At 55.3% G+C, this 20,512-nt stretch overlaps 1 pseudogene; it reads right to left on the bottom strand.

Annotated features, from left to right (window-relative positions):
- The window catches only part of LOC129519480 (TOM1-like protein 1), a 60,659-nt pseudogene extending 42,997 nt beyond the window's left edge, over nt 1-17,662 (bottom strand).
- Nucleotides 17,663-20,512: the final 2,850 nt, after the last annotated feature.

Genomic DNA, 20,512 nt, shown 5'->3' with positions numbered 1-20,512 from the left:
GGAGCAGCACGCCTTCAAGCGGGGACAGAAACCCAGGGCTCTGTTGTCTCAGCACGACTTCCAGACCTCCAGGTGACCTCTAGGTGGCCAGGGCAGTGGAAGAGAACTGTGGCACTCACTCCCTCAGCCTGCAGGGGACATATGTCACTGTCATTCACAATCCCCCCGGGCAGAGGGAGTCAGTACAGCCCCTGACTGCAAACAAGTCTGTGACGGGCCAGCTTCCGTGTGCCCAGGAAGGAGGGCGACTGGATGTTCATGAACGTGAGGAATGTCCACCACACAGGAGATGCACTTAGGGTGCCCTTGAAACATCCGAGTGGGACTCTCCGATAGGCAGCTGGACACAGGGGTCTGGAGCTGTGGGTCTCAAACCTGACTGTGTGTAAGAATTATCTGGAGGAGATGGTTAAAAATTCATATTCCTAGGTCCTCCGCTCAGAGGCTCCAGGGCGGTAGGCCTGGGTTAGGCCATGGGGTCTGAACGTTTAGTCCCCGCGGAGACCGTAACTTGGCGAACACGAGTAGAGACTTAGAAGCTCAGCCCCGTCGGGGTGGTCCCAGGCTGCCAGTGGCCACGGATGGAATATATGGGGGTGGGGGGCAGATAAGGAGAGAAAGATCCAGGAAAGTCCAAGGGGAGAGGCCGTATGGAGAAGGCAGCAGGGGCGGCATTTATGGCCGGTGTGGGGCGAGGCTCAAGGGCTTCGGGGGCCAGAGCCCGAGGTCGACCGCAGCTGTGCTCGCTGAAGAGTGGGTGGAAGCAGCAGGCAGCATGGGCCCCTCCTCGAGGATGTTTGGCTGCAAAAAGGGGAGAGGGTGGCGGCTGAGGTGAGGGCACGAGATCAGGGGAATCAGAAGAATCCATAGGGTGAAGCTTGGACATGGTTACGGGCTGACAGGAAGGGGCCGGGGGTGAGGGTTCAGGTGGAGGGACGGGGACTAGGCCTCCGCTGCATCTTCTCCGTGGACGTGGACGGAAGGAAGGATGGACACTCCTCCTCTGTGGTGGAGGGAAGGGGAAGGGGTGCTGTTAGCTCCGGACACGCAGGGGCCTGTCCCCCGTGAGGAGCCGGGACCAGAGTCCTGCGCAAGCTCTGCCCACGGTTGGGACGCGCCGCCGACCCTTCCAGGTGGCCGCTGGCTTCGAAGCAGGCCTGGTCACTAGGGTCCAGGCAGGGTCGCAGGCCCCGCTCAGACCCCAGCCCTCGGCTACGGGACCTCGTCTAGGGGCCCATCCCCGCCATCCCCTCTGTCCCCACTGTCCCCGCCATCCTCTCCGTCCCCTTGGTCCCCTCTGTCCCTGCCATCCCCCCTGTCCCCTCCATTCCCTTTGTCCCTGCCATCCTCCACCATCCCCTCTGTCCCCTTTGTCCCCACCGTCCCCTCTGTCACCGTCATCCCCTCCGTCCCCTACATCTCCACCGTCCCCTCTATCCCCTCTGTCCCCTCCGTCCCCTTGGTCCCCTCTGTCCCCGCAGTCCCCTCTGCCCAGCTTCTGCTGGCCCCCTGCTGGCGAGCAGGGCTCGGGCCGTGGCAGGACAGCGGAGAGGCGAGAGGGACCCGGGCCTGGCCATGGGGGCGGCGGGGGGCACCTGCAGGTGCAGAACCGGCGGAGGGTGCCAACCCGAAGGCCCGCATGGCCCACCACCCACGCCGCGCACGTGGGCGCTCCCTGTCGAGCCCTGCGTGGCTACTTCATCTGGAGCTCGAGGCTGCTGGCAGTCCAGAACGAGCCCCTGGCCTGTTGGCTGCAGGCAACTACGGGGACTAGATGGGGCCGTCGCCCAGGCCCGTCGCAAGCCCGTTCAGGACGAGAGCTCCGGAGGGAGGCGTCGCGGTCGCGGGTGCCGTGCTTGTGCCTCAGTCAGCAGGACACACTTGCTCACAGCGAGACCCCTGTTATTTCTTGTTTTTCACCCCATGAAGTTGAATCCTGCGTGAACCCATAGTACAAACGAATGAGGAGGCGCTCGTAGTGTATGTGGCGAGGACCCAGGAAACCACGGACCTCACAACCCTTTTTAGGCAATGTTTTCCTAATTGTGCCCCCCTAAACTTTTCTTTTATTATTTACTTATTAATTTTTTTTTAATTATCGGAGTTGGTTGACGTACGACGTTACGTTGGTTTCCGGTTTACAACAAAGTGGTTTAACAGGACATCTGTTCCGTCTTCAGCCTCCATCCTGCTAAGTGGAACCGCCGACCGACGTGTGTTACATGGCTGGTGGGCGGTTGGTATGGATGATGCTGCGTCATAATTATATCACCCCAGGGTTTGCAGACTTTTTCTGTACACGTCTCATGTTTTGTGGGCTGTCCAGTCCGTCGCAGCCACTCAACTCCGCTCTTGTAGCCCCAGAAGTGTCTCAGACGGTAGGTCAGTAAATGGGCACGGCCACCATATTGCTTTTCTTGCTGTGTCCTAAATCATCACAGACTTAGTGGCTGAAAACAATGCGCATTTATGGCCTCACAGTGTCCGTAGGTCAGGAGTCCGCTCAACTGGGTCCTCTGCTCGGGCTACCATCAAGGTGGTTCAAGGGCTGCAGTCTCATCTGAGGCCTGGGATCCTCTTCCAAGCTCAAGGGCCCGCTGGTGGGATGCAGGACCTTGTCCGTCTAACTCACGGCTGCTTGAGAGCTACACATGAGCTCTCTACTCCTCTTACTCATCTCAGCCGGACGCTTGGGGAAGGCCTAAGGTGTCCTTTATGGGCTCACCCTGTTAGGGCAGGCCCGCCCAAGGCCGTCTTCCTTTGGTTACTTCACAGTGAACGGATTGAAGGCCTTCATTACACCTACAGAATATCACATCCCTTCACCTTTGCTATGCAAGGTAACATAATCCTGGGGCGGGAGGGGGGGCACCTCATCATAGTCACAGGTCCCACCCACACTTGAGGGAAGGAGAGATTACAGAGGGAGTGGGAATACGGGGGGCTACCTTGGACTTCTGTCTACCGCATCTGTGTCCTAACAAAACGACAGAGGTCCCGGGAAATGTGAGCGTCAGAGCTCTTTTCCCCTGTCACAAAAGTGGTATTCTTCTCTTGATTATTTTTTCGACCCTTTAAATATGTAAAAGTCACTCTTGTGGGCTGGAGGAAACAAAAAGCCAACATCATCAGGCACTCGGCTGGACCCGTGGCCTCTGGTTTGTCACAGCCTGATGCCGTCTGTGGAACGGAGTGAGGCAGCTCTCGTGGCTGATAGGGAGGTGGTTTCCAGAACCAGACGCTGGATCCGGATGTTAGGGCTCTGCAGTGTGCGGAGCAGGGCTGGAGTTTGAGGGTGACCTGTTGGGATGGAAGACGCTCGATCCCTCCAAGACCTAACAGAGAGCAGAGCCACAGCCCTGACCGTTGCCCGCACAGGGACGCGTGTGCTCAACCAGTGCTCCGCAGCCTGTTATCTCCCCATTACCCTGTGAGGACGTGTTCTCTGTGCTTATTGATGCAAATTGTCGCTTTCCTGCATTTACCTGTTCCAGGGCTTATTTTCTTCAAGGCTTCAGTGGGATCCTCTGTGGGGCTGTTGCAACTTCACATAGTCAATCAGGGATCAGCTTGTTCTTTGGTGTTACGGAAAATAGAATTCTGCTGAAACGGAATTTATGGCCAGAAAAACCCCAAACAGAATAAAACAGGAAGCCCAAGCATTGCTTTTCATATCACAAGGCACAATCATAGTTTCAAATATGTGGATTGTACATCTAGGCTAATTTTCATATTGTTTAAATCCAAATTTTCGCCTGCACAAACAAAAAGATGAACAACTGTGAAAAACGTCCTTGTTCCGGAAGCTCAAGAGAACTCTGCTCGTATTGTGTGAGACATTGGATCTTAGAATCATGATCTACTCATCTAGCCATAAATATACTTAAATGTGTATATGGCGCTTACTATGTGCCAGGCACTGTTCTAAAGATTTTATTTATTTATTCATGAGAGACCCAGAGAGAGAGGCAGGCTCCACGCAGGGAGCCCGATGCGGGGCCCCATCCCAGGACCCCGGGGTCACGCCCTGAGCCGAAGGCCCCTCGGCGTCCCTGCCAGGCACTGTTCTAAGCCCTATGCAAGTAGTAATTTGGTTAAGCCTGGCAATAACTCTTCAAATACAATATTATTAATATCATGACAACAAACCGAGGCACGGAGCAGGATTTAGTCACTTGACCAGTATCTCCTGACTAAGGAGTGGCTGAAATGGGATTTGAACCCCAGCAATTTCCGTCCAGGGCCCGTTCTTTCAACCACTATCCATAGTACTTCCCCTCCATATAATAATAATTTCTAAATGTCTCCTGAACATGCTGTTGTGATTCATGATGCACAACTAGTTGATAAGATATTTAAATGAAAACACTGAAATTAGTGTGAAAATTCTTGCCAGGTGACTGAAATGGCCAATTAAATGACCATCTTTCCCCTGGTCTCAGCCTTGGCAGCCTTGTTGATTAGCCTGTCAGGGTGTCCTGCGATATTTCTAATGCCAGCTTTGAGATTCTTTCCCAATAATGGTGATATCAGAATCTTGGTAAGGATCAGTTACATAGCACACATTTGCAACGACTGTATTAATAATTCATCAGATTTTTTCAATTGATGCAGAAGTTGTTATTGTAAAATTATTCAAAATTTGTTACATTTCTATAATACGAATGAAGACATTGAAATAATTGTGTGATTTTATCAAAGACAAATTTCGTCCTATTCAAACATAAGATTTCTGATATGGATGCCTGTTCTCAGAAGAATACTAATAATGTCTCGATCATCACGTGCTTAGTTTTTATCAGCTGAAAAAGTTCCATTGTCAAGACATTTTCCAAAGACCCTAAATCAAAACAAGGCCATTGCAATTTTCCATGACACTTTTTTTAAAAAATGGAGAGGCATAAAGTTTCTCCATGTGAATCTTTGCATTTTAATCAGAATTGAAGAGAAAGATAAAAATGTGAATGATTTCCTTCTAAAAATAAAAGAATTTCAGAAGAAAATCGCCAGTAATGTTAACTATTCGTTGTGATGTGGATTTGGTGAAACGGCTGAGGGGATGGGAGTAGAATTACCCGCCTTGAGAAGGAATATATTGAAAAGCTTTGAACGGTTTTGCTTCACTTGGACAAAACGACAAAAACTTGTTAAAAGGCCCTGGAAAGGATTATCTGAAGAAAGCAGGGAATAATTTCTGGGATCTTTTGTTTTCTGTTGCTGCAGAGACTTTTCAAAATGGGATCCTTAAACTCTCGCTTGAATAGTTGTTTGCTGAGTGGAAGCAGAAGAAAACAAAATTCCGCAGAAAGATTTCCATGGAGAAACATTGTACTATTCCAGGGTTTCACGCCACATGGTATATGGTTCCAGTTCATGAGATCATTTTTGCTGACAGCTTTTGGAGGATTACTAAAATAATTGATATAAAAATCTCTCTTGGTAATCAAGTGAATTAGACTTTCCAAGAGCTGTTTGGAAAAAAAAAATTCTAACTTCACATGTTGAATTCTACAAATGGGCACAGACCCTGTCATCAGCTTTGACAGAGATGATGAAATTGTATTAAAGTAAAATCATATTAATCTGTCTGTAATTTTTTTGCAGAATTTTTAATTAAGCCCCACATACATGTACCCGTGTTGGTAAAAGGCAATGGGTTAAATGTATAACTCGTAAAAGTCATTTTTTTCCTAATTTCTGAGGCTTTCTAAAAATAAATTCACAAATGCAAAACACTGGTTGTCAGAACATGAATTTAAATTCGGGGTCTGTCAATATGGTCACCATATGAATGTTCTGGACCAGAACGAGTGTTCTGAGCCAGAAAGAGAGAAGCAGAGCACTCACAGAGTGGATGTAAATGAGAGAACGATGAAGTGTGGGTGATCTGAGGATTAATGGGGGCTTTTTTGTGTCCTGAAGGAAAACAAGGCAGACATAAGATGATTCTTGATAAGGTAATAATCACTCACTATCATCAAAGTGTAAGTACTTCAGCCAGAGACTGCTGAGCCCCAGGAAAGGGCTATTAGGCCTTGTTAAGGCGATGGGCTGCTTCGGTCGTTATGTGTGTGCCTGGCATTTCACAATCAGAACTCGGCATCCGTGTTAGGAGGCCGCTGGAATTCACGAATTTGGACGGACAGATTGGCTGGATGACGACAAAGCGGGAAGTCTGTCTTTTCTGCGCTGAACCTCAGCAGAGAGTGAGAAACACCGTGACGCACCCACGCTAGCCGGGCGCGCTGCACTCGATGATGCTTCCCAAGCCGGCGCTGGGCGCGGAGAAAGGGATCCGGGGAAAGATGTGGTAGGTGGTGTTTTGGAACAACCAAAGGTGAAACGCACGCCTATTTCCTGAATAGAAAGTTATGAAATGGCTCATTTGCTCGTCCAACAAATCCTGAGTGTGTCCCGTGTGCCAGGCACCATGCCAGGGGTGACAGATAGACCAGTGAGCAAAGATGGGCCACAGGGCTACGAGTCCAGCAAAACCACAGGAAAGGAGATAAAACTATTATTTGCAGGGCAGCCCGGGTGGCTCGGCGGCTCGGCGCCTGCCTTTGGCCCAGGGCGTGACCCCGGGGCCCTGGGATCGAGTCCCGCGTCGGGCTCCCTGCGTGGAGCCTGCTGCTTCCTCTGCCTGTGCCTCTGCCTCTCTCTCTCTCTCTGTGTCACGAATAAATAAATACAATCTTAAAAAAACCTATTATGTGCAAGCTGGATTGACTGCGTATAAAAAAACCACATACATATTAGGAGGAGGGATCTACTACCCGTGTTGTTACAGTAAACACTACTGGATGTCGTGTAAATACAGTCCAACTGCTTTTTCCTTTTAAAGATTATTTATTTATTAGAAAGAGCACACGCATGAGAGAGATCACGCGCAGAGCATGAGCGGAGTAGGGAGGGGCAGAGGCAGAGGGAGACTCCCTGCTAAACAGGGAGCCGGTGCGGGGCTCGATCCCAGGACCCGGAGATGGTGACCTGAGCTGAAGGCCGACGCTGCACCAACTGAGCCACCCGCCCGCCCACAGTTCAACTTCTAATTAACGTTTCTTTTGCATGGAAATTATATTTGACTAATACATACCAGGGGAGTCCGTGTGATTCTTTTTAAAAAACGAATATTAACTATCGCATAATCCCAGAATTTTGTTCATCTAGTTTCTAAAGAAAATTTAGGTCATTATACAAATCGACCAAATTAAAACTGACTTGCAAAAAAAAAAAAGTGTTTTTAGCATATGTAACCTGGGAGATTTCCAACTTTGAGGAAAACTCAGACTCCATATAGTTCCACTTTAACTGCACTTCTTGTAGTTAAAAGTGTTTCCAAGAGATATGCACATTTAGGAAATATTTCTCACGTACTGAATTCTAGATGTTTGCATGACTTCTCAGATGGAGCAGGAAAAGATTCTGATAGTTTCCTATAAAGGAATAGCCCTGAAAAGCACATAAAAATTCTGAGCACTTTACACAGCGCTTGGCACATAGTAAGTACTCATTAAATACTTGTAGACATGAGCAAGCAAATTGGGCATGACAAGTTAGCATCACGATAATTAGATAGTAGGGGCCGTTCCCGTTTTGTGAAATCGGAAGCTTTTGCAATTTTGGGAGCCCTCTAAAAAAAAAAAGAATTCAAAATCATACGTATAAAATTAGGCACGAAAGTGAATATCCATTTAGAATGAGAAAATAAATCACTACAAATTATAATATTTAAAAGGATAGACAATTGTGAAAAAGCACTTCTTCTTGCATGTTTTTGGCTTCTCCCAGGATGTTTCATTTTGTCATATTTAATCAATAATCTGCAAAAATACACAAAACGATTCTGAAATTAAGGCATACAAAGGAAGAATGCAAATGCGTTTTTTTAGAAAGCTGCCCTGCCGGGTGGAGCTACGCAATTGTGTAACCAAGTCACTGAGACCCTGGAACATGCCCCTATTGCCCTTTGGCCCCTGGCCCAGGGCTCTCGTGTCCTGACGTCGGGACAGCCAGTATGGGGGTGGGGGTGGGATGGGAAAGAAGCCAAATCGTCCAATTCTGGGGACCCTCGGTCACCCCTCTGTTTCCAGGTCTGGGGCCGAGCACTGGCGCTTGGGCTTCACGGTGTTGGGATGGTGGCCCGTGACTGGCACCACCTGCCACGTGACGGGCTCCCGTCCCCGACCTGCTCTCCAGCCAGGACAACTTTACCAACAGGGGGGCACCTAATGTGAACTCTGATTTGCACAAATGGTGCAATAAAAGGGGTCCTTCTGGTCCTTTCTGCTTGCAGCTTCTCAGTAAAGGGACATCAGAGCTCATATGGCAACTTGGTGACCGAGGCACCTGTCTCCAGTGACTGTCCTTACGGCCTCGATGCGGACTGGCGCAAGAGCAGGACGTTGTCGGGAGGACTCTAATCCTAAAAGGTCAGTTCTTAGCCCTGCTGCCCCGCCCGGATCCTCTGGCCCAGACCCGCCGGGGCCCTGCCTCTCAGAGCGGGAGCCTCCTCCCAGGCCCGTGGGCCCTGCGGGGGCCTCTTCCCTCCCAGAAGCACCGCCCGACAGCGGCCGCCCTCCTGCCCCGGACACTCTGCTAGCTTGCCCAGCCTCCAGGCCACCAGGCCGCGTGGACCCTGAGTTCCCACGGGTCTCGGCGCTGAGGCCAAGCGCGTCAGTTAGTTCCCCGTGGAAAGCAAACCTGGGGCTCAGCTTGCCTCCCGAGCCCGGGCACTCCCCTTCCTCACCGAGTGCGGTTGGGGTTGTGCGATCTCTGGGGTTAAGGCTAGGGGGTGCTTCTGGGCTTCCTGATGGGCCCCGCGCTTGCTCTCCTCACACCCATCCTTGAGGCTGGGTGCTGGTGAAGGTGACACACGGCCCCCGGGACCCAAGCTTGACCTTCTTAAGGCTCCCTGCTGAGCTAAACCACAGCTTGTCCACATGTGCAGGCTCAGGGGGGCCGAAGCTGGGGGGGGGCACCCGCCCGGGGGGCCGAGGGCTGAGGCCAGGCTCAGGGCTGCTGGAGCAGGTGACCTCATGACGGCGGTGGTGGCACTTCTCTGGTGTTGGAAGTGCCAGAAGCTGGGAACCCCCAGGACATGTCGTACTCCTGGTTCAGGGTTCCTGTGACCACATGGGTCTGTGTCCCTGTTGTGCTCACATTTAAAACTGGACTTTTTGTGGGTTCTTTTTTTTTTTTTTTGTCTCTTCTGTCTCCCTTTTTTTTTCTTTTTTTTTTTCTGTCTCCCTTTCTTCATCTGGCTGATATTTCATCCTTCAAAACACTCTGCACGTGTTGCTGCTGTAAGGAGAGCCCTCCTGATGCCCCCAGAGTCTGCACTGGGTCCCCCAGGTGCTACTGCGGCAGCCTCCACTGTGGGCTCCCACGGGGTCTGTGCTGTCTCGCAGGAGGAGCTACGTCTTTTGTCTTGCCGTTTCGATGTCTCGTGCCCAGTAAATATGCAACAGATGCCTGTTGAATGAATGAGTGAGTGAGAATTATTGACTTTTTGGGCATCAAACTATTCCAGACCCTGGTGATCTCAAATCCATCACCATATTCTGCACAAACTGATTGAATATCGATCCCTTGACATTGCTTTGAGTTTTTTTTTTAAAAGGCCTTTTGAAAATATGATGTGCAACTGTAAAAAAAAAAAAAACCTGCTTCTACAACACACACGTAGATACCAGTCTTATTATTTTATGATTATCCTTTGCAGGTAAGATGTGAGATGCCCAAGCTGCAGGCAGACCTGAACACATGCTTCACGAAGCTTCACTTTGTTCGCTCATAGAAGACATAGTTTCGATTGAAAATCTTGGAAAGAAACAGCTTGACCAGGAGAAGACTTGCAAATAGTCTTTTATTTCACTCCCGCCAAGACCGACCGGGTCTGTGCCCATATGCTAATCTTCAAGTCCTGCTCTCAGTGGCCCTACCCCCTCGTCCTGGGACTCTCTTCTTGACACAAACCAGTCACACACCTAAGACGCTCCCAGTTTATTCACTTCCACGCAACTTTACTGAATACGTACTCCTCACATTCGCTGTTGTTGAGATTAGGTCACGGGGTCAGGGTATCTGTATCCAATGGCTTTTTCTTATTCTTTTGTTTCTTCAACAAATACAAAGCTTTCATGTCAGGGCACCGCGCCCTCCCGAAGCCATGAGAGGGAAAGAAAGGTCGATGCTTTCCTGATTTCAGAGAAATCTTAATTTAATTAGGAAGATAAGGGACACTGGCGTGATGTGTTGAGTATCAACGGGAGCCAACACTGTTAGGGACGACCCCTGGGGAGGTCCCTCGCTGTCACTCCACCTGCCCCTAGGATTTTCACCCTCACAAAAGGCCGAGTTGGGTGTGAGGGCGAGGAGACGTGGGCAGGAGGGTGTGCAGGATAAGGAGACATGGGTGAGTGGGCCAAGCCCAGGGTATGGGGGCGGGGGGGAGCCGAGCCTGGAGCTCCAGGGGGATGGGGTTGGGGGCGCCAAGCCCAGGGCCTTGAGGGATGAGGTCTGGGGGAGCCAAGCCTGGAGCTCCCGGGGGAGGGGGCAGTGGGGTAGGGGGGAGTCCCCCGGGGTCCTGCTGGGCCACAGCCCAGGTGCTTCCAGGAAGTGGGAAGGGAAGGCCACGGGGGCAGGGGGGGGAGGGCAGGGGCTCAGGTCCGGTCTCAGGGTGGTGGGATGGAGCCCGCTGGGGCTCAGAGCCCAGCCCAGAGCCTGCTGCAGGTTTTCTCTGGCCTGGCCCTGCCCCACTCACAGGTGTGCACTCGCTCGCCCTCCCTCCCTTCTTCCCTCCCTCCCTCCCTCCCTCGCTCTCTGATTCTCACACACACATAAATAAGTAAAATATTGTAAAAAGCAAGTGGGGCGGGGGTGAGTGAGCAAGTGAGGGGGGAGGGGGTGGCCGGGAAGAGCCTGGCGCAGGGGCGCGGTGATCCGCAGTCTCCGGGGGAGGAGGCGCAGGGGCCTGCAGGTGCCGGGCAGCAGGTCTCAGGGGGCAGGGGCCCAGCACCCCACTGCCTCCTGGGGACCAGGACAGGAGTGAAGCCGAGCAGTGCCCAGAAGGCCGTGTCTATGCAGGAAGCTGTCAGGCGAGTGCAGCCCGAGTCACAAGGAGTCTTGAGCTTGTCCCCACTGCAGGGGCCACCGTGGGGGCTGGGGACGCTCCGGGCGACGCCACCTGCACCCCGATGTCCTCCCCGGCCCTGCGGGGACAGCTGGTGGGAAATGAGACTCAAGGGCCTTCGCGGTAACCTTGACCCGGGCCTGGGCCTCTGACAACGGAGGGAGCGTCGGTTTGCGCTACAGGATGGCCTCGTGCCCCAGGTGTGGCCTCGTGGGGGGTGGGGGGCTCGGTGCAGCACAGCCGGGAGCAGTGAGGGTAGGGGACCGAGCGTCTCCGTATTTGTGCCGCTGGGAGCCCAGGCTCACCCAGGTCACCCAGGAGAAGAGAGGCCGGGGCGCCCGGGGGTGCTGGCTGCAGCCCGCAGCTGCCCTCCGCCAGCCCAGCGTCCCTGCAGGACAGGACCCCCCACCACCCGCGCAGGGTGAGAGCCCCCAGGGCAGATGGGACCTGGAGCCCCTTGGAGCCCCTTGGCTGGAATTTGAAGGGCCCACCCCCTACCCAGGGGCGGCCCCGGCCCACGTTTCCGAGCTCCGTCTCTCTGCCTCTAAGCCGGGGGGATGAAGAACCCGCCTCCCAGGTTTCCTTGGGGTTGCTTCGGAAAGAACGGAGCTCATGCTCATAGGGCGCTTAAAACAGTGCCTGTGTACAGTCCCGCAATGCGTGTGAGCGTGGACGTGACTTCTACACGCACTGTATGGGCACGATGTGCGCCCACACACGGGTCAGGGAACGCACATGCGTGTGTACACATATGGATCACGAAATACACAGATAATGAGATGTTTCCTGCGTGTCCCCGCTCATAGACTGGGAATCCCGCCCGCGCCCCCCGGTTCCTGGGGCGGCACAGTAAGAGCTCGGAGGTCGCCAGTCCTCTCCAGCCACAAGGAAACAGCGCAACGAGCTGGCAAACAGTAACTTGGCTCGGATTTAGCAGAGAAGAGCGGTCACAGGGCCGAAGCTGTCCTCAGAGCTGGAGGACAGACGGACAGACCTCTCCTGCCAGTAGGGCTGCTGCTTCCCGGGGCTGCACATACACCCGGTGGCCTCGTAGGGAGGCTCGGCGCCTTGGCCGGTTTCCCGCCCCCGGAAGGGCATCGGCCACAACGCAGGGAACGAGAGGCGGCCTGCGGAGCCCAGGTAACCTTGGAGGGAACACCCGAACGTGCATATCGACGCAGCCATTTGAGTAAGTATCCATTCCTGGTAGCTGGGGCCCGGATGCTTAGCTCGTGCAAGAGGTGGGAAGGGTTACTTACACATCAGGGCATAGAAAGCTTAAAAAAAAAACAACAACTCGATAAACCCTTGGGGGATCTTGTCGTTTTTTTCTTTATAGATACTTAGTTGATGGAGAATGCAGTGGGGCCTGTGGCTTGCTGGTTATTGATCCATAGGTATGATTATAAGAGCCTATAGGTAGCTGCGGAGACAACCCTGAGCGGGGAGCAACCGCGATTCCCTGGTAGGAAATTGATAAGGCAAAGAGGAATTCGGAAAGGGGTGCCTATTGGACAGGAACTGGGCTGGTTTTTCTTCTGGAAGGAGGGAGGTGCAGTTTTATGAATTTATACTCTAAACCAGATCAAGGGCAAGAACCAGGGACAAGACTGAATGTGATGGGCCCTGGATCTGCTTGTACTTCTCTTCAGTCATCCACAATTAAGCCACTTGCATTTATTTAATATCTCACGCTCTCAAAATACACTTTCAAGATCTTTTTTTTTTCCCAGACACTGTCATACCATGAAGGAGACAGAAATGTCTTATTTTTGGCCACACATGAGAGCAGAACAAGGCTGAGAGTCTACGGGTGGGTTCCAGGGGAATGGACAACTAATGATACTGCAGTTAGAATGTCCATCTGTCCACCCATCCACCTGTCCAACTGTCCACCCACCCATCCATCCATCCACCCATCCACTCAACCACCCATCCACCCATCTATCCATCCACCCACCCACCATCCATCCCCCCACCATCCACCCACCCACCATCCACCTATCCATCCATCCACCCACCCACCCAGTCACTCACCCACCCAAAAACTCATCATCCATCCATCCATCCATCTATTGATCCACTCACTCACCCACCCACCCACCCATCCATCCACTCATCCACTGTCCACCCACCCACCATCCACCCACCCATCCATCCACCCACCCACCCACCCATCTATCCACCTACCCAACTACTCTCCCACCCAACAACTCACCCATCCACCCATCTATCCATCCACCCACCCACCCATCCATCCACCCATCTACCCGCCCACCCATCCATTCACCTATCCATCCATCCACCCATCCATCCATCCACCCACCCACCCAGCCACTCACCCACCCAACGACTCATCCATCCACCCACCCACCCACCCATCCATCCACTCATCCACTGTCCACTCGCCCACCATCCATCCACCCACCCACCCAGCCACTCACCCACCTATCCATCCACCCATTCACCCATCTACCCACCCACCCATCCAACCATTTATCCATCCACCCATCTATCCATCCATCCATCCTCACCGTCCACGTGCCTACCATCCACCTGCCCACCATCCACCCACCCATCCATCCATCCACCCACCCAGCCACTCACCCACCCATCCATCCACCCATCCACCCAACCATCCATCCATCCACCCACCCAGCCACTCACCCACCCATCCATCCACCCATCCACCCACCCATCCATCCATCCATCCACCTATCCATCCATCCACCTACCCAACCACTCACCCACCCAACAACTCACCCATCCATCCATCCATCCATCCACCTGTCCACCGTCCACGTGCCCACCATCCACCTGCCCACCATCCACCCACCCACCCATCCATCCATCCCATCCACCCATCCACCCACCCACCCATCCATCTATCCACCTACCCAACCACTCACCCACCCAACAACTCATCCATCCATCCATCTATCTGTCCACCCACCCACCCACCCATACACCCACCCAACCACTCACCCACCCATCCATCCACCCATCCACCATCCACTGCCCACCATCCACCTGCCATCCATCCATCCATCCATCCATCCATCCATCCATCCTACATTTGCTGAGTGTCAGGCATTGTGTTTACGTCTGGAGGTTCATAGATAAGCAAAACACAAGTCCCTAGATCAGGAGCTCATGATCTTGTAGGGGAAGAGGGAAGACAGCTGTGTAAACAATAATAGGCATCATCATTATCCACATTTAATTTTTTAAAGAAAAGTGTTGGATTGCCTATTTTCAGCAGAACCCAAGCTCTTTTGTTTTAAATTGGAAAAATAATGTGTCCCTATCCCATTCAAAAATGTCAGTTTCTCCAAGCATCTTTCAAAAACCCTTGTAAACACCTATACAACTATCCAATAAAAATGTCTGGTTTAGTATAAAACACCTTAAACAGCAATAATCTAAGTTATAGCACTTCATGGATTTCTTAATCATCTTCTTGTGCAGCATACAATGATACTGAAGAGCACTAGATAGATCATGTTTTACCCCATGATATTGTGTTCAGGGAACTGGAAGTATTTTCACACGACTGAAGTGTAAGGCACGAAGGGCCGTGAGACCGGAGAACAAGGCACGAACCTGGATGGGACGGCCTTGTCTGGAATTTATTCTGGAAGACCTGGACCCTGTACCTGAACGCCTTGGGGCGAGAGTGTCAACATCCCCTTCGAAGTTTAGAACAGTCCTTGGGAAACAGAACAGAAGCAGTTTCTGGGGCCTGAGACCTGGGCCCCCGAGGTGATGAGGTGATGCGGCCCAGGGTGGGGGCCACTGCAGAGGGGACAAGAGGAAGGGCTGGTCTGCAGCGTCCTGAGGGTGGAGCTGGTGGGCGTCCTCGGTCTCTGCACTTCCCCGTGCTCGCCGTGCCCAGGCAGTTAGGATCGAGGGTAGGTCTGTTCCAGGTAGTGCCTCCCCAGCAGCCGCTGGCAGAGCCCAGCGCGACACCTGGGTAAATGCCGTCACTTGGCCAACGAGGTGCCGAGGAAGGAGTCAAGTAGCGAATCCGTGAGTGAATGAGTCACTGACTCTCTTCTTGGCAGCGTCTGGGCTCCCCCCGGCCTCTGGCCTCTGTCCTTCATTCCTACCCCGTCCCCATCCCGGGGAGCTCAGAAGTCTCAGCCAGGGCATCGTGAGACCCTCGCGGGCACCCTGCAGCCTCCCTTCTCCTGCCCCAAGTCCCGAAGCGCCCCTGTCTGGGGGTGGGAGCCTCCCAGTCTAGGGTTTCCTTGACCTCAGCTGAGCCCCAGGCACTCAACTGTTTGCATCATCTCTCTCTCCGCAGTGGAAATAATGATCCTTATTCATCCCCCTCACACGGATGTCGGACAGATTGATTATTTAATGTGCAAAAATTGCTTGGAGGATGAAAAGTGCCTATTATTATTATTATTATTATTATTATTATGTTGTGTCCAAGAGAAATTCTCTGCCTTTTAAGGGGAGCCCCGGAGTGGTCGCTGATGTGTCGTTGGAACGCTCTGCGCCTCACAGGTGGAATATTTATTTACCAATAGACAGAAATACCCACGCGCAGGACGGCTCCCCAGAGCGCGCTCATCCACTTCCAGAGGAGGTGAGCAGATCGCTCCCGTGGAGTGTAGACGGGCTGCTGGGTCAGGGCACGTCTGGGCCGATGTCCGCGGGGCTCCATCAGGCACCCTGACCCAGCTTCGCGTCTCGTCCGCCACTTGTCATCTCAAGTGCCACGATGGCCTCAGTCACGGAGAGGGCGTCTCATCCATCTGTCCGTCCGTCTGTCCATTTTTCCCCCTGAACGCTTTGGACTTAGAAACTTTCACCTTGGCCAGAGGTGAATAATGGCTTCCCAGGGGCATCCTTTTCCAGTTGCTTCTCTACGGAGGTGATTCTCATGCACGCACCTCAGGAATTTCCGTATTGAACAACGACAACTACAAAAGGAATGTTTTGATTTTCTTTCTTTTCTTTCTTTTTTTTTTTTGAATCCCTTTTTTAGTTTGCGGCTTGATAGAAAGTCAGGGAAAGTCAAAAGAAAAGTTTCAATTGCTTTTTAAGTAGTGGGAAGGGGGGACCCTTAATTCAAAGTGTGTGAATATAGAATTGATGCTGGTGGCTTGATGTCCCAAGCTTGATTTGCTGCTAGTTTTCTTTAGCAACTTGGGCTTTTAGTGTGATTTATGCCTAAAGTTTTAGAGTGAAATTTATGAACTACATTAAATGCTAAGGAAGAAGCATAAAAATCAGTAATTTGAGAGTCTGCGGCAGGAGAGTGCTGTGTACAAATAGGCTAAATGGAAATAATAGACTAGTAGATGTGTCGGGGAACAGCAAATGGCTCTCTGACATCAAGGACCCAGAGCTTTGGGAAATTCTTTAATTACCATCTAATTGGCTGGATGAGGTGGCACTGCGAAGGCTGTATGGATGCGAGGGGTGCCCTTTGCAATGGGCAGGCTGGGGTGGGGGGCGGCCAGGCCCAGTGGGGGGGCCACGGGCTCTGCTGCACACCAAAGCCAGGGTGCGGGCCGCCGCCTGCCTTTTTCTTTTTCTCATTTGTTTTTATTGAAGTTCGATTTGCCAACATCCAGCATCACCCCACGCTCATCCCATCAGGGCCCTCCTCATCCCGTCACCTGGGGCCCCATGCCCCCACCTCCCCTCCCCGACCCTTTGTTCATCTCTGGAGTCAGGAGCCTCTGTGGTTTGTCTCCCTCTCTGACCCCTCCTGTCTGGGACCCCCTGCCCCCTGTGCCCGGCTCCCCTCCCTGGGACCCCCTGCCCCCTGTACCCGGCTCCCCTTCCTGGGACCCCCTGTCCCCCTGTGCCCGGCTCCCCTCCTTGGGAACCCCCTGCCCCTGTGCCTGGCTCCCCTTCGTCTCTGTGGTGGCACCTGGTCCCCCCCACCCTGTGTGTGGCTCTCTCCCTCCCACCTGCACTCCCTGAGGGGCTGCTGCGCCCCTCTGCCCTCCACTGTGCCCCCCGAAGCACTGGCAGATGAGCAGGGCTAGGGTGCGGCTGGAGGCTGGGGTGCCCAGCCTGGAACTCCTGGCTGCCCCCCGAGCCCCCGTGGGACAGGTGCCTTCTGGCCTTTGACTGACGGGGGCCTGAGGCTCGGGGCCCTCGGAACTTCCCCTGGGGGCGGCAGGGGGAGCAGCAGCCCTTGGCCCCCCGTGCACCTCCTGCCCAGGCCCTCCACCCGGTCCCGCAGGCCCCACACCCGGTGTCCTGGGCGCTGGGCTTCGGATGCACCTGAGGACCCACGTGGCTGCGAGCAGAGCCCTGGATGCGGCAGGGCAGGCGCGGTGGGGGCGTCCCGGGGGAACAGGGCCCCTCTGGGTGGATGGGTGGGGTGCACAGGGTCCCCACCCCGAGACCCGGAGCCAGGGCGGCCGGGCCCTGAATCCTGGTCTGGGTGGGAAAGCCCGAGAGCAGCAGCTCTGGGGTCGAGGGCCGAGGAGCGGCTCCACCGGCCGCCGCGGATCTGAGCATCCTTCGCCCTTCCGTTGTGCGCGGGCCCCCACCCATGGTGACACCCTCCGCGCCCCTCAGCCCAGGCAGGTGACACCCAAGGTCGCGGTGGGCGTGGGGAAAGGAGGAGGTGGGGAAACCCGGGGGCTCAGACGCCGAGGGGGCCATGGGGGCTGGGGGTGCAGAGCGGGGGAGTCCCGCTGGCTGGGGGGGCCTGGGGCAGAGTCACCCGTGACCCCCTCTCTGGGGGCCGCGCCCCGAGGAGCTCGGCTGCGGGATGCTTGGGAGCCTGCTGAGCCGGGGCAGCCTCCTGGATCCCCCCCACTCGGGACCGGTCGGTGGGGACGTGGAGGCTCTGGGCAGAGACTTCGAGGTGAGACAGCGGGAGCTGGTGGGGCCGGGTGGGTCCACAGCGGTGCCGGGGTGCGGGTGCCCCCGGGGAGCTGAGAGGGAGCATCGGGGGGGGGGTTGTGGCCCCTGCGGAGTGGGCTCCCCACGGGAACGCTGCCCAGCAGGGAACTAAAGGTGAGGGTCTTCTGCGGGGGGCCTGGAGCCCAGCTTCCTGGCTCCAACCACGGCTCGCATGTCCCCCATGTCCCCCCGCGGGACCCAGGATCCCATGCCACCCGGAGCCTCGGTGTCGCCACTGGTCCCCAGCCCTCAGCATCACACTCGGGACAAGCGCGCTCGTATCAAGGTCGTGCTGGCGGGTGACCCTCACCCCACGGCGGCCCAACACATGTTGCCAGGTTTCCTCAGCGTGTGTTTTAGGAGGCAACAGGCCCTGCCTGGAGCCCTGCAGGTGGCCGGGACGGGGTGACGGGGCCTCTGCCTCGGTGGGTCCCCTCTCCGCCTAAGTTCCGGGGAGCCCACAGCGCCCCTCCCCCCGCGGGATGGTGGCTTTGCAGCAGGGACATGAGGACCGTGCACACCCGGACTTGCCAGGCCTTTTCCAGGCGGGATCCCCCAGCGGGCTCTAGGGGTCACCCCGCAGAGGGCAGGGCCGGCGCCCTCCAGGCTCACCGGTGCTCCGGCCCGTCGCCCCGGCCAGCTCTTACTCTGATTACAAGCGCCGGCTTGGGCCCCTGCTGCTAAGCCACGTGCAGACAAAGGGACACGGGGATGGACCTGAGCCTGACAAGTGTCCCCAAGCGTGGATGCCCTGCAGGAGACGCAGCCTCCCCCAGAGGGCGCTCGCTGCTGCTCCTGGAGCTCCTGCAGCCCCGGCTGCGAACTCCGGCCTCGCAGCTGAGGCTTGTTGTCACCAGCACCTGACGCCCCTGGCGCGAGTGGGAGAGTGAGCTACGGAGGGCTTCCTGCTGTTTCTCTTGTGAACAAAGCCGCCCCCCGCCCGGGGACTTGGCCGCCGCGCACCCCGTGTCCCGTTGACAATCATCAGGACAGGAAGGGAAATGAAGGCGCCCACAGCCCGAGGCCCCTGCGGTTGAGGCTGGCCCTGGGGACAGGGGGACGGCGGGGACGGTGGGGACGGCGGAGAGTCGGCAGGCACAATGTGCTCCCACAGCCCAGGAGCCACGTGCGGGGCGTGGAACGTGGCCGGAGCCCATGTCCCTGGCGGCCGAGCGAGAGGCCACCCGCGGGCCCGGCAACACCCCTCTAGGAATCTCCCTTCTCAAGCCCGCGAGTGGCTCGGGTCGGAGCAGCATGGAGGGAAGCGAGTCGGGGCCTGGGCGCCCTGGTGACCGCAGCCCTGCTTGTCACGTCGGCCCCGCGCTCGGCCCTCGGTCCCTGCGCACCCTGCCCGCCTTCCCCGGGGCCTGGGGTGCTGGGCGGGGGGCTGGGGCCATGGGCGGCGGGCTCGGGAGGCCTGGGTCCCCGCAGCTCTGCAGCGTGACCTGCTGGTCGGGACGATCCTGAGGGCTCTTTTCTGCCCTTAAGGTCCAGGGCCACCAACTGGGGGGTCCTGCAGTGAGGAGAACATAGCGTGAGTCCCTGTGACGCCCGCGTCGGGAATGGGACGACTGCTTCCTGCCCTCGAGTCCAGTCCCCCCAGAAGCATTAGCCACTCGCTTTAAAACAATGTGTATTGAGGGGCCCTGGGGGCTCAGGGGTGAGCACCTGCCTCAGCCCAGGCCATGACCCTAGGGTCCTGGGATCGTGTCCTGCATCCTGACCCTGGCAGGGAACCTGCTTCTCCCTCTGCCTGTGTCTCTGCCTCTCTCCCTCTGTGTCTCTCATGAATAAATAAATAAAATCTTTAAAAAAAAAAGAAGGGTCCTCCCCAAGGCCTGCCCCCGTCCTCCCTAAGGCCTGCCCCCGTCCTCCCCAGGGCCTGTCCCCGTCCTCCCCAGGGTCTGCCCCTGTCCTACCCACGTGGCTCCCCATCCTCCCCAGAGCCTGTCCCTGTCCTCCCCAGGTAGCCTTCTGGTTCCTCTGCTCCAGGCTTTGCCCCCCCACCCCCGCCCGCTCTGTTGCCGCAGTGAGGCCTTGTCCCCTCGGTCCCGCACACACACGATGCTCTGTGACCACGCGGAGGGCCCGCGGCCCTGAGGACAGTCCCCCTGAAGCCTCCTCCCCAGCGACCCGGCGTCCGTCCCATCCGTGGGGAGCGAGCTGATTTTAAGTAGCGCCGCAGGCATTTGGGTCTGCGTGTATTTATTTCCTGGTGTCCCGAGTTCTATGAATATGTTTGTTTTAATGTGTAATAAGGGGAAAGTATGGCAGGCCCGCGGAGTCCGTGGTTCCCGTGACGTGTGCCCGTCTGGGATGAAGCCAAAGCACGTGGAAGTTCAAGGATGAGTTCATTCGTTTATTCACTTACTTACTCATTCATTCATTTATTTTAAAGATTTTATTTATTTGAGGGCGCGCACGGGGCAGGGGCACAGGGAGCTGCAGGCTCCCCCCTGAGCGGGGCCCACCCAGACTCGCCCCCCCCGGGTCGGG

This window comes from Nyctereutes procyonoides, unplaced genomic scaffold (genome assembly GCF_905146905.1).
Source record: "Nyctereutes procyonoides isolate TBG_1078 unplaced genomic scaffold, NYPRO_anot_genome, whole genome shotgun sequence".
NCBI lineage: Eukaryota > Metazoa > Chordata > Mammalia > Carnivora > Canidae > Nyctereutes > Nyctereutes procyonoides.
This window is presented reverse-complemented; position numbering and strand designations above follow the sequence as displayed.